Source organism: Cervus canadensis, chromosome 6 (genome assembly GCF_019320065.1).
Source record: "Cervus canadensis isolate Bull #8, Minnesota chromosome 6, ASM1932006v1, whole genome shotgun sequence".
Taxonomy (NCBI): domain Eukaryota; kingdom Metazoa; phylum Chordata; class Mammalia; order Artiodactyla; family Cervidae; genus Cervus; species Cervus canadensis.
The window spans coordinates 20030924-20044065 of record NC_057391.1 but is presented as its reverse complement, the minus strand read 5'-3'; the positions used below and the strand labels follow the sequence as shown (position 1 = coordinate 20044065).

At 52.3% G+C, this 13142-nt stretch overlaps 1 long non-coding RNA gene across 2 annotated transcripts in view; it reads left to right on the top strand.

The window, feature by feature from the left end:
* Window positions 1-4236: 4236 nt before the first annotated feature.
* Window positions 4237-13142, top strand: part of LOC122443192 — a 30832-nt gene continuing 21926 nt past the window's right edge. Inside the window, exons 1-3 of one of the 2 annotated variants that reach the window (XR_006269948.1) lie at window positions 4237-4454; window positions 4793-4917; window positions 5859-6038. This is a non-coding gene — a long non-coding RNA (uncharacterized LOC122443192). Of the gene's footprint in view, window positions 4455-4512; window positions 4918-5858; window positions 6039-13142 lie in introns of those variants that run through there. The other variant, XR_006269947.1, reaches the window with a different exon arrangement.

Here is a 13142-nt window from a genome sequence, read left to right as displayed (position 1 = left end):
TTCCCCAAAGTGCTGTTTTAATTTTTTGCGCTTCTGGTAAAAAAGAAAATGGCAAGCCCACCTCACAGGTCCATTTCTTCTGGTGCTAGAGCCACATCCTGGAGTTAGGGAGATGCAGAGGAAACAGAAACACAGCTCACTTAGTCTATTAATAGCATCAGTCTGCACCAGAGTTCCTCAAGGTATGGCTCAAACAATGCCTGTTATTGCCATCACCTTGGGGAGTGGAGAGTGTTGTTAAATGTATATTTCTGGGTACTTCCCCTGTCTTATTGAATCAGAATCTCCGGGAAGGTGGCTTGGGAATAAGCATTGTAAACCAGCTTATATGGTGTTTCCTGTGCTTACTCAAGCTGGAAAATCAGGGCTGTAGAGGTTGGTGTTTAGTCTGGGGCAGCCTGAAGCAGGGGACTGAAGTCTTGGGAGGAAGGCTTAGCAACCTGACTGAGCACCAGATAGCAGTGTGCTTGGGGTTCGGCAGAAAACATCCCACTTAAACATCCAGGTTTTTCTGAGTGGTATGTTCTAGAGGTTGTGACGGAGACAGGAGGATGTGGGGTATTCACCAGCTGTCTTGCCGGAAGGTAGAGAGGACTGAAATGATGACCCATCTCTCCCTGTTCCCAACCCCAAGTGATGAAATTAGTCAGATGGGGCTGACCAAAACACGTACCCTTCTAACTTTAGCTTCATTCATTCAGCAAATACTTTTGAGCTCCACCTATGTGTCAGGCACTGTTATTGGTGGGATATACTCATGAACAAAGCCAAGATCCCTATCTTTGTAGAGTTTACCTGCTGGAGGTGAGAAGTAGAAAATAAATAATAAGTCAGAGAGAAGGTAACAAATGCGATGGATAAAGGGAAAAGCAGAGCAGGGTAAAGGGGTTGGGTGGGGTCAGGAGTCAGAATTAAATGGGAGACCTCCTGAGTGAAGGGCAGGAGGCGGGTGGAGAGCTGGCTGTGCGTGCAGTTTGGAGAACAGACAGTGCACAGGCTGCAGTGGGGAGCAGATCGGGTGTGCCCTTCAGTCTGCGGCTCAAAGTCTTAAGCCCTTTTCCTAGGAAACTTACCCCCATGACCCTAATTCTTTTCGTTCTTGGAACCAAAAAGGAAACTGACAGTAGCCTTGTAGGCATAGGCTAAGCTGCAGAATTGGAGGTCAGCGCTGGAAGGAACCTCCGGCTCATTCCCTTCTTACCAGAATCCAGGGCTGTGCTGAAGGAGTGGCAGAGGGGACCAGGCTGTGGGCCCCCTTCCTGTTCACTGTGTTAGATTTTTCTGGGGAGTTCTGTTTGGGATTAACGCTCACGTTGGGCTGTGGGAGTGGTAGATTCAGAGGACCTCTGAATCCTCTTCCTTCATCTTCCCTGAGGGTCCTCCCCCCCAGAGGCCATTGCTAACCAATCTCTCTCCCTTCTTTGCTGCTAATGGTGGGTGCCCTAGAGAGTGGCTGTCAGGCAGAATAATGGTTCTAGGAGACGATATACGCTTTATCAATATTGAGTTCTGTAGCTTGCCTCTGCTCCCACTGTAGGAGGGAGCCGGCCGGGCTGGGCAATGTTATTTGATAATAGAATAATCATCATTTATAACGCAGCTCAGAGTGCCTCTGCTACTGACAGTGACTCAGTGCCTGGGTGTTGGGGAGATAAAACAGACTAGAAGGGAGAGTAAACTGGCTTGGGATCCATGACTCTGGAAAGTTTGGCCTCTTCTCACTGATCTCTGAAAGGGGAGAATTTAGCAGAGATGTCCCCCAGGGATAAAAGCAGCCCTAAAATGCTTTCTATAAAACAATGTAAAAAAAAGGGGGAGGGCCTGTGACCACATCTAGGTCTTACCTCCTGCCTGCCCTAGTTGGATAGTTGACTCCACTTTGTCCCCCCTTTATCAGATCGCTCTTCAGCTGGGGGCGTAGCCAGCAGCTGGACAGTGGGGCACACTCTGAAGTGGCTCTGTCAGCCCAGTGGCAGGATAGGGTGGAGTCTGCGATGGGAGTAGAAGCTTTGGGTCGATACCAGTGATATGTAGTGGGGTTGGGGTGTCCTGAAGGGGAGGGCAGCGATGGCTCAGAGCTGATGTTGTGACCCAGGGTATCAGGAACACTTGGAGAGAGTCTGTAAAATGCAAACTCCTGCCACCCATCCACACTCTCAAGGGAATACACTCTCTGAAGGCAGGTGGATGCTGTGGGTTCTGGCAAGCAGGCAGGGGCAGGGGGAGGTTTAGAAGAGGGAGCAGTGAGGGCCAAGGCAGGGTGGAAAAGACAGGCCCAGGCCTGTCACAGAGGAAGAAGAGGTCTGGGTGAAACTTTTAGATATACGTTTGTGATAAAACCTGTGCTGGCCTTGCTGAAATTTTAACAGCAGAAAATAGAGGAACAGAGCCAGAGGTCAGAAAATCCCAGTCCTAACATCAGTGCTATCAGTGACCTTGGACAGGCTCTGTTACCTTAGACAAATCACTTCACCTCTCTGAGTCTGGTTCCTCTTACTCTAAAGTGAAAGGATTAGGCTTAATGGTTGCTAAGGTGTCTTTCCAGCTCTGAAGATACAGGTCTGTGACCCTAAGAGTGATTTCGTTTCTCTGCCATGAGTTGGTTTGGTACCTTGCTGCACCGCACTTGGAAGACCAGAGTCTGGGCGCTATGCTTGCTTTCTGGAATGCCACACCCGGGGCCAGCTTGTCCAGCTGCCGGCTTCCAGGCCAGGTCCACCCCTGAGCACTTAATAGAGCTTTCCCCAAAGTAGGACAGTGCTTCTATGGGAATAAATACATTACCTTAGAAAAAGTTTAAATGAGAGTTCCAGGTCCCAGTGAGTTTGAGAATCGGGGTTAAAAGCATTCAACACTTTTTTTTTTTTTTAAAGAATTTCTCAGAGCCTTTAACATACCACTGTACATTTTGAATCTCTTAAGAGGGAGAATATAGAGTATTTCCCAAATAATTTGATCGTGAGATCCATTTTTCTGAGGTGCATCTCATCAGATTCGCATGTCATAGAGCACCCTCAGAAGTTTTGCTATACTGGCATCTCTTTTTCTTTAAAAACAACTACTCAAAATTACTCTTACTCTCTTTTCCCCAAATTCTTGGTCTTCAAGGTGGGTAGGAGTGTCCACTTTTCCTCCTCTGGACTCCTAAAGGGAGTGTCTGTCACAGTCTTCCAAGGGCAGCCTTGCAGGCAGTGTCGTTTATCTTCAGTGAACTGCCGTTGACTCCTGTGAAACTGACACCGCTCATGGGTCCCCACACACTGCTGCATGTCTCCCAGCAGAGGCTCACAGGATGTCCCCCACCTTGACAAGGGGTAGGGAAGGCCAAGTCAAGAGGGCTCCTGTGAGCCCGGAGTCTGGTCTTGGTGACCTACTCTGAGGGTCATTGTGGTTGGATGGACAGGTAGTAGCTGTTGACTGGTTTGGAGTTGGTTTTTTCTAAGAGACAGGAAAAAAGCTGCCAGAGTCTCCCACCCTAGGAGTATATACTGATCCTTCTCCAGGCTGGATGGGGACGAGGAATAAGCTGGGTCTCATTTGGGCAGGAAAGCCTGGGTCGCTCTCACTTAGACTGTTTTCACACGCCATTTCCCATGCCCCTGTCTCATCACTCTATCCTCTTTCTCTTTCCTCCTCCTTCTGGGTTCTTTCCATCTCCCCCCTGTACTCCTAAGCAGACAAGCTCTCTTTCCTCCTCCCCCATCCCAGTCTTCTCTTCACACCCCTTCTGTCCCACCAGCCTGGCAGCCTGCCCTTTAGGAATGTTAATTAGCATTCATGGTTTAATTAATTCAGTAGCTAATTAATGATTGGGGGCTGGGAGTGGAGAGCTGGGGTGCAGGGGAGTTGGGGGCTGGAGGTGGCAGGGAGGAAAAGCGGAGGCTGCAGAAGGCATCGCAGATGGCTGTGCGGTGGCTGGCACGGTGCCCACCGCCATGGATGCAAACACTCACGCGCACGCACACACTCATACACAAAAAAGCAAAGGGTGATCGAGGAATAAAATCAAAAGCAGGGAGAGAAGGGCACAGGGGCCCTGGGAACTGGGGGTGGGGAAGGCTCTAGATCTATTTGAATCTGCTCCGGAAGTGGAAGAGGAGAAAAAAAAAAAGAAACCACCACAGGCGCAGAGAGAAGAGAGCTCTCCCGGTACCCCACCCCGCCCCCACCCCACCCCAGCCACCCCTCCTTCCTGGCATGGGATTCATGGGCACCAGCTGAGGACAGGGTTCCCTCCCTCTGCCTGCCATAAACATTGGCACCGAGGACCCAGACTCAGAAGGACAGGACATTCCCAAAGAAAATAGTTTCCCTTTTAAGTTGCTTTGTAAAATATACATGTATCTGTTTTTTAAAAACATTGCACCCGTCTTGGTGTGAGGGCGAAGGCGAAGGAAAGAAGGTGACCGAGCCAGAAGGAGACAGCACAGATGGCTTGGTGGTGGTGTGGTGTGGTGAGTTGTGGGAGGACAAGAGGGGTCCGGCAGAGGTTGGGGGTGGGCGGAATGAGGACCCTGTTTTCCTCTCTTCGTTTTGCTGTGGATGAAGGAGAGAGAGAGAGAAAGAGAGAGAAAGGGGGTGGGGGGAGAAGCGAGACAGATGGCAGAGTGGAGAGGCAGCAGCCAGTGCCGGCACTGCCCAGCCTGGGCGGACCCAGCTCCCCCCCTCTGCCAGCCTCCAAATGCCACCCTTCCCCCATCCTCCCTCCCCCCATCCCCCCAGCTTGGCACTGATCTCGGAGAGAGAGGGAGGGAGGCTGGGCAAAGAGCATCTGTTCCCTCCATTCTCCCAGCTCCATCGGCTGCCAACCTAGGGCCATCGCCTGCCTCATCACCCCTCCGCCCGCCCGCCTGCCCGCCTACCCACCCAATCCCAAATGGGTGCTGGATCAGGTGCTGAATCTGGCTGCCTCCTCGGGTATACCAGTCACTATGCATTGCTGTGTGTCTGCCACCGCTGCCTGGCACTCAAGGGGCCGTGTGTGTGTGTGTGTGTGTATGTGCGCGCGCGCGCGTGCGTACGTGTACGCAGAAGTGAGTGTTATATGTGAGCCTCCTGGGCATGGGTGGGGGTTGGCACTGCGGTTGCCAGTCTAGTGTCCCACCCGAAGGACAGAGGGATGGGGTTGGAAGGAGGGGAGAGGTTTGGGGCCTGGGCGAATAGAAGCAGGTGTCTAAGTTGCTTCACGCTGCCTGCTTACAGGCATGGCACTGCAGCTGCCACCCTTGTGCCTGTGGATATGGAAGGAGGCAAATGGGGAGGGGGCAGTGGCGGGAGTCCTGGTGCTCTGGGAGGAAGGCTCGGTACCCAGGAGCCATTGGTATCACATCCGTCAGGCTGGCGCCCCGAGCGGGTGCCGCGGGAATGGGCCCCAGGAGGCAAAGAGGAGGGGCAGGGATGTTCCTGATGTTGCTGTCCATCTAGAGCTCAGCTCTGGGAACTGGTCGGACCGTGAGGTGGTTAGTCCTCTTCCAGCCTGGGAACGTGAAGTGGTGGAGGGAGAGGCCAGGCAAGTGCCCAGAGAGCTTCTAAGAGCCAAGAGGAGAGGTTGTGCCACTGCTCCCCAGGGAGACTCTATGGGCTGGCAGGCCGGCCTTTTGTTGGAGCACCGAAGAGGCAAGGGGACCCAGCAGGAGGTGGGTGGGTGCTGGCAATGCCCAGGGAGCCTGGCACAGGCTCTGGTGTTGTGTGGAGCGGGGGAGGGTGGTAGTGCCTTGTGCCAATCTGGTTGAGAGGCTTGTTGTGCCAGGAGTGAGAAGGGAGGAGGCAAGATGTTGGGTGTGAGTGTGTGTGTGTGTGTGTGTGTGTGTGTGAGAGAGAGAGAGAGTTGTTTGGGAACACAGACTTTTTTCTGCCAGGACCTCCTTCCCGTTCCCTCTTAGGCATGGGGAGTAGAGCGACAGACGGAGAGAGGCGTGAGGACACAAAGGAGAAAGCACGCCATTGCCAAGACCCCAAGGAAGGAGGATGGAGAGGCTGGCAGTCCTGCCTGGCCCCCAGCCAGTTTCCTGCTAAAGATGGCCAAATCCTCTCGCCTGGTCTGTATATGTTACTCTGCGGGCGTGGCGGGGGAGGGAGGGGCTTGCTTGCTAGCCGGGTTCTGGAACCAGAAGGGCACCTTTCTGCGGATCCCATTTGGACTCTCCACTCTAACAAGTGAGATGTCTGGTCTTCTCCCCAGTGCCCTCCGCCCCTCCCCCCACTCCCTCCACCCCAGCCCTGCTTCATCTCCATCACCACCTGGGTCCTACCGCTTGGCACCCAACCAACTAGATGCCGCCACTCTTGGCAGCGCTGCACTGGCACGTGAACGGCATCCCAGACCCTGGCACTGCGGCAAACCCAAAGCCGCCGAACATGCTCACGACCGCCACTTGGCGGCAGGGAGAGGGGCACGCACAGGCGTGCCAGGTACTGGGCGGAGCCCTGCTGGGGGGGCAGCACAAGGATGTCCTCCACAGCGGGGCTGAATCCGAGCCCTCTCGGCAGCCCCAACTCCGCCTTCCTCCCAGGAACCCCCCTGCCTTCTGCCCCCACCACCTCCAAGAGAAGGGTTGAGATGGTGCCATTATCCATATTTGAGCAGAATCCAAGGGAAACGAGAGCATGGAGGAACCAGGGCACGTTCAGGAGCCACAGCCGAGGCTCCAGGCTGGTGGACTCCACTCCTGTCTGGGGAGCAAGGACAGAAGGAAAAAATCCTAAGAGGGCAAAATGAGATCCTAGAGAGAGGTCAGCCAGCTCTGTTGTCACAAAGATGGTGCCGGAAGAGACTTGAAGGGGAGGACAAGAAAGAAGGAGGGGCCCTCAGGCCTTGCTGTTGGATCATGGGGTGGCTGGTGCCTGTGTGGATTTCATTCTGTCCTCTGTGTGTGATTGGCTGATCTGTGGTTGAGTTGAACCAGTTGTTTCTCCCTTGCGATAGGCCCATATTCAATAACAGTCCTAAAAAGATGGAGAGGTGATCAAGGCCTAGAGAGGTGGAAAGGCATAGGGAAGACAAAGGCACCTTGAACTCCTTCCAGAACGACCACTCAGGGAGATTTTGTGTTTACAAATTTCTCCTTGGCTTCCCAGTTCAAGGTGGACAGATTTTTCTATTTTTGAAGTTCACTCTTGGAAGAGAGACCACAGATCAGCAATGAGCTCTCTAGGGTAGAACGGAAGGCTCTTAGGAGCAGAACCCCAGCATCTGTGGTAACAGAGACTGTCCCTACACCTCCAGATGCAGAGCCATCAGCAGTCCTGCTACACTGGACTATGGGCCTGCATGTAGCAGGCTCGGCTTGCCTTGCTTCCTGGGTAGTCAGTGACTAGGAAGGTCTTCAAGTAGAAGCACTGGAGGCTCTGGATGATGTCAGGGGAGCTTGGGTGGCTCTGATTGAGGGTAGGGCCTGCCCAGAGGTGAGTAAAGCCATTGCCCAGGCTGGGGGTATCCTGATTTCAGCAGCTGTGGAAGTGGACGCAGCTTCAGGATGTGGTTTCCACAGCAGAGGAGAAAACAGGGAGGACTCAGCCAAGGGGGCAAGTGGGTGATGCCTGTAACTCTTTTCCTGTTCAAGAACAGCCACCATGAGCAAAAGACACAGTCAGACTTGCAAATGTCAGGGTAATGAGGAAGCCAATCTGAGGTGATGCGCCCCTGTGGCGGCCCTGGGTGTAGCAGGGCTGAGCCTTGGATGCTGGAGAGTGGTGGCAGGTCACAGATGTGTGTGGTGCTGAGCAATCTGCATCAGTGGTTCTCAGACTTCAGAAAGCACAGAATCACTTCAAGCCTGCAGAGAGGATATGCTGCAGGCTGATTCAGCTGGTCTGAGGTGTGGTTGAGAAATGTGCATTTAAGACAAACTCTCAGGTGACTGTGATGCAGATGGACAAAACTCTTGAGAACACTGTCCTAAGAGATGGCAGTCACCTTAGAGGACAGTTAATCAGGTCTGGGTTTCCCACGTCTTTTGCATCTTCCTTCATCCTCCCCAACCGTATTTCTGTCCTTCTGTCATCATTGTGGTGGGATGTACATATTGTGGGTTGTGAGGATGTGTGTTTTAGGTGGGGGCAGCAGGAGGAAAAGAAGAGATTATGAGGTCAAATCAGGTAGATTTAACTTGTGAGAACTAGGTTTCTCACTGGCAGGCATTATTGCAGAAGAATCCCTCACGGGACGCTTTCAACCCCCAGGTTTGATGGTTGGCCGCCCTGTTTCTGAAACCTCACCACTGAGAACCCCTTAGGTTAGGAGTGTTGTCGGGAGATGGCTGTCTGCAGCACAGGCAGTTGGGTGTGGGCCGTGCAGCTCAGTACGGGCTGGGTCCTAGTTACGCTTCTTTCTGGAGGCGGGTGAGGGTCCCTGAAGTGGAAGCAGGGCTCAGCAGAGGCCAGTGCTGAGTGAGTTGCAGCCGGTGCCACTATGTGAGCACTTGGCGGGGCTCTCCTGGTTCGAGCACAGTGGAGGGCAAGCTGGCAGAGAGGATGTGCTGCAGGCGGGGATGTCAGGGAGGGACGGTAGACATGGGCCGTGCTCAGCTCCTGCTGATTACTTGTTCCAGGCTTTGAGCCACTGTGTGTGGAAGAGTCTGTGTATGGCCAGGGTGGGTGTGAGTCAATGCCGGCCACCTTTCCCCCTCACTGTCTTTCTGGCCCACTGATAATCCACCTGCTTCCCTGCTAGCCTCTATCAGACACCTCTCCGCGGCTGGGAGCTGCAGGAAGCATAAGGCTCAGACAGCTGACAGGGAATAATGCCGTTGACCCCTTGTCTCTCCTTTGTCTGAAGGCTGTGGGGATTCTCTACACGAAGGAGAATGGTAGGGTGGGTCCTCACTCAATTTTGTGTTCTTCTCAGAGTTTATGTCTTTCCCTGGGAGGCTTCCCCTGAGGATCACTTCCCATCTTGCTCTAAATTTAATGAGTGGTGGTCTAGGTCTTCTGCAGACATCCTCTCTGGGTTTTCTTTCATTTGATCTTTTCACAGTATAGCCACACTATAATGCTGTAACCCCTTGAGGCCTGGCCACTAGACTTTCTTATTGGAGCCAGAGCTTTGTTGGAATCAGGCATTTCTTCCTTACTCAGTCCTCTAGGAATGACATCCTGAGGGCTTACAAGTTTCTTACTAGTTGCTCCGCAATACCTGGCCCTTCCTGTAACACAGGCTCCCATCCCAGTTTATCCCTGTGTTTTCCCCAGAGTTTCTCTCTGGCTTCTCCTCTCCCTCCCTCTCCCCAGCATCACACTGCAGAGGAGTCTAAGGTCCTTTCCGTGGATCCATGGTCAACATTTGGCCACTCCTCCTGATACTGGTTACATTTCTCTGTTTATAAGCTTTTCTGAGTTAGTGTTGTGTGAGGAAAACGACTGTATTGGAGGGTGTTTCTACTTAACCGGAGAGAGTTGATGACTCTGGGGCATGGCCCTTGTGCCTACAGGCCCAGCAGCCTCTCTTTGCTGGCATCTGTGTGTTTCCATGCAGCCCTCTACGTGGTTCTGATGCTGTTTCTGAAGGTGTGCTTACTTGTTCTGTTGGTGCAGTTGCGTTTGCCGCATGCTGTATTTCAGGTGTATCTATCTACACAGGGGTGAGTGATTAGATGATCGAGTGATCAAAGTGGCTAAGATTTGGGGAATCAGTGATGTGGTCTAAAAGTCCTGAATATGGTAAGGAACAAATAGAAGGAATTAAACAGGTGGGTGCCACTGTGCCAGGAGTGACTGGCCTTCTTGGTTCTTGTGCGTGCTTCTGTAAGTTTGTGCCGGGGGCCAGAGGGTCAGGGAAGAACAAGTCTCTTGTCCTCTTGCAGACTCTGACCCATTTGGCCAACAAGTCTTCAGATTTTCTCGTGTTCTTCTACACACTTTGATTTTTGCTCCTAGTTGAGAATTGGGTACCTTAAGCCATCCCCACATAGGCTCTGGCTTAGAGCAAAGACAGCTAAGACCACAATAAGTAGGATGGACCAGAATTTGGGTCCTTTAGGACTTACGTATGCCAGAAACCCTAGGCCTTTGCCTCACGCCATGGAAGACCAGTCTTACGAGCCCTTGATTCAGGCTCACTTTAGAGCTGGAGGGGAGGGGTAGGGGTGGGCCTGCAAGGTGTAGTAGATGTACTATATCCACTACACAAGTGGATATACTGCACACGCAAGTTGGTTTACTGCTTCATAGAAGCTACACATTTTAATCTGGGCAACTTGGCGTTCACCTGTAGCATTCTTCACGGGGCCATGCCAACTCAGCCTCTCTCCACAGAACTACCCACTCATGTAATCTCCAGAGCATAAGTGCTCTGCTGAGGACTTGTTGTCTCGGGAAGGGGTTGGGGAGGAATGCTTCACGCCACTGGGAACGTGGAATGGCACCTTCCAGAAAGAAGCATGTTGACTGACTTTAGTCAGCAGTTGGCCAGGCTCTTGTGTCCCCCAGATTACAGGATTCCTGGTAAGGACAGCTCCGTAGTCAGCTCCAGCTCATGACTGAATGTACGTGGTGTCTCCACACCAGGGAATCTGGGTCTAAGAGATTGTGTTGAAGAGCAAGAGGAGGATGAATCTGTGGCTATATTAACTGCTGGAGAAAATATTCATAGTTCAAACTAAAGCCAACCTACCCGGGCTGTAAATCCCTAAAACGCATGATAACACACCTCTAATCATGCCACACCAGGTGTTTGCCGGTGCGTTTTTTAAAATATTTCCTTTTTTTTTCTTCTAATTTTTGTAACTTTTATACACAAATCACATTCCCAGAAAGCACAGAGTGAAAAAGCTTCTTTCCTCATATACATGCTGCTAAGAAAATAATTTTATACACAGAATTTCAACAGGAGAGCAAAGGATGGGGGGTGTGCATGAGAGATGCTGCGGTGGGGAAAGGTGGGGGCCGCAAGAGTGAGCCCACAGTTGGGCAGTTTCACTCCTCTTGCCTGCATTTGTAACTGGTGTATTTAGCATCATCAGGATAACTAATCCAACCCACCGCTTATTTGCTAGAGTTGGAGCTTTTAGTTTCAGAAATGAATGGGCCCGGAAGTGAGAGTCACAAAACATGTGGGCACTGGGGACCGAGCAGTTTTCCTTCCCCCTCTCCCCTCCTATCTTTTCTGCAAATGAGCCACTGCTTCAGCATGAATATGTTCGCGGAGTGACTGACAGACCATGAAATCTTGGTCCCAGGGCTGGCTGGATGAGCGCGCGTGTGTGTATGAAATGGATAATGGTAGCAGAAGCAGCCTGAGGGGAGCATGTGGAAGGAAACCACCTAGAAAGGGGAAGTCTTAGGGGCAAGGGTTGGAGGAGAAGCCATCTGGAGGACTGGAAAGTTTCTGCAGGCTTTTCTCCACTAAAACACCTGCTTCTCCACCCAGTGCCACTTCAGGTAGGCTTTGGGGTTGCCACAGTTACCACTTGATTCTTACAGAAAAACGAGGCTAAAGGTGGTTAAAGGTTAAACCCTGCTTCTAGCTGGTTCCTCATCTGTTGGTTCCCTGGGGGATCTCACCCTATCAAAGACTGACCTTGGGCTTCAGTCATCTCCTTGCCCACCCAGCCCCTTGGATGTCATCAGCTCTAGGCCCTATGAGCCTCATAGGGAGCACCTCCTTTGGGGGGGTACCTCCAGAAGCTGCTGGTTCCTGGAGGACGTAGATGTGGCTGGAGGAAGCTGGAAGCCAGGGCAGAGGATAGGGCTGCGGGGGAAAGAACACAGATGGGGAGGAAGGGTCCCCACAAAGGCAAAAAGGTTCAAGAAGTGCCAGAAATGTGAAGGGGGCACCAGGAAGGGAACAAAAGAGGTTTGTGAAAGAAGTGGATGAGAGTAGATGGAGGCAACTACACGAAAGATTCAGAAACCAAACTGCCCAGTCCTGTCCAGCCCCTTCCTCCTGAGACGGCCAAGCCACTTTCAGTGACCCTGACTTTTCTAACCCACAGCTGAGAATGAGGGGATGTTACCTGTCCCGAGAACATACTCAGTTCAGGGGGCAAGGATGGGTCTCTCCCAGCCTCCAGGCTCTGCTCCCCATTACCAGCCTGTGGCTGGGCACAGCCAGGGCAGGGCTGTACCGCTGGCAGTCCCCAGGACCGCTGTACCCAAGCAAGGACTACAGCCATTGATCTTCCAGACAAGGTGGTTCAAAGAAACCCTTAAAATGGGGTGGGGTGGGGAGTGACACAAACAGGAAAAAAAACACTTGTTTGATGGGAGAGTTTTCAGGCTTTTTTTTTTTTTTCTGTGTTTTCCAAGTTTGTCATTAGTTCATTCCTCTGGTCTGGTCTCGCCATCTCTCCCACACGAGAGTTCGTGCTCTCTCTCTTTTTTTTTTTTGGTTGTGTATGTGTTTCAGTTTTTTTCAAAAGAACTTTGGATTTGCCGTTGGTGGGCAGCGCCGGTCCCGGAGGCTGGACCCCCATGTGGCAGGGCTGGGACAAGGGGCAGGCCCACGGCTGCTGAGAGGATCTCTGTGTTTAAAGCCTTTGAGAATAAGTTACTGCAGTTCCCAGGGTGCAGGGTGGGGGCTGGCAGAGGGGTTCCTGGTGGCGGCTTCGCCTGGAGTCCAGGCCGCAGGGGCTCCCATCAGGTGAGGAGAGTAAGCCGGAGCACCTCCCCCTGCCCACCTCCGGTTTGGTTAGAGTTGGCGTGGGCTCCCTGCCCATCTCAGGCTTCAGCCTTGGGAGCCAGCTGAGTATTTGGGAAGAGTTTGTGAGCCGTATGGTACTCTAGCCGAGCGGGTAGGAAGGAGGGGAAGTGGCAAAGTTTATTTTCCCTCCCCCTTGTCTTGGGTTTTCTTGTTTTCCTTTCTTTTTTTTTTTCTTTTTCTTTTGGCGTTTTCTCAGTCAGCAGAACAGCATGAGATAACATGTATTTGCATGGTTATAGGAATTGGAGGGGTGACTGGGAATTCAGTAGGAAAGAGGCTATAGGAAGATGAAACCAAGGAGAGATTTTGTGCCTGGTGGGCAGGCAGACGTGAATGGATAATCAGGATGGGAAGATGGATGTGTGCGCCCATGGAGACCAAGGGGCAAGAATCTGCGAAGGATTGGCGTGTCAGTGGGGTGGGGGAGGAGGCAGGATTCTGCTGGAGGTGAGGTGTGGAGCCCACGGAGGGTGGGAACTGAGGTTCCCGTGAGGTGGGCGGGGCC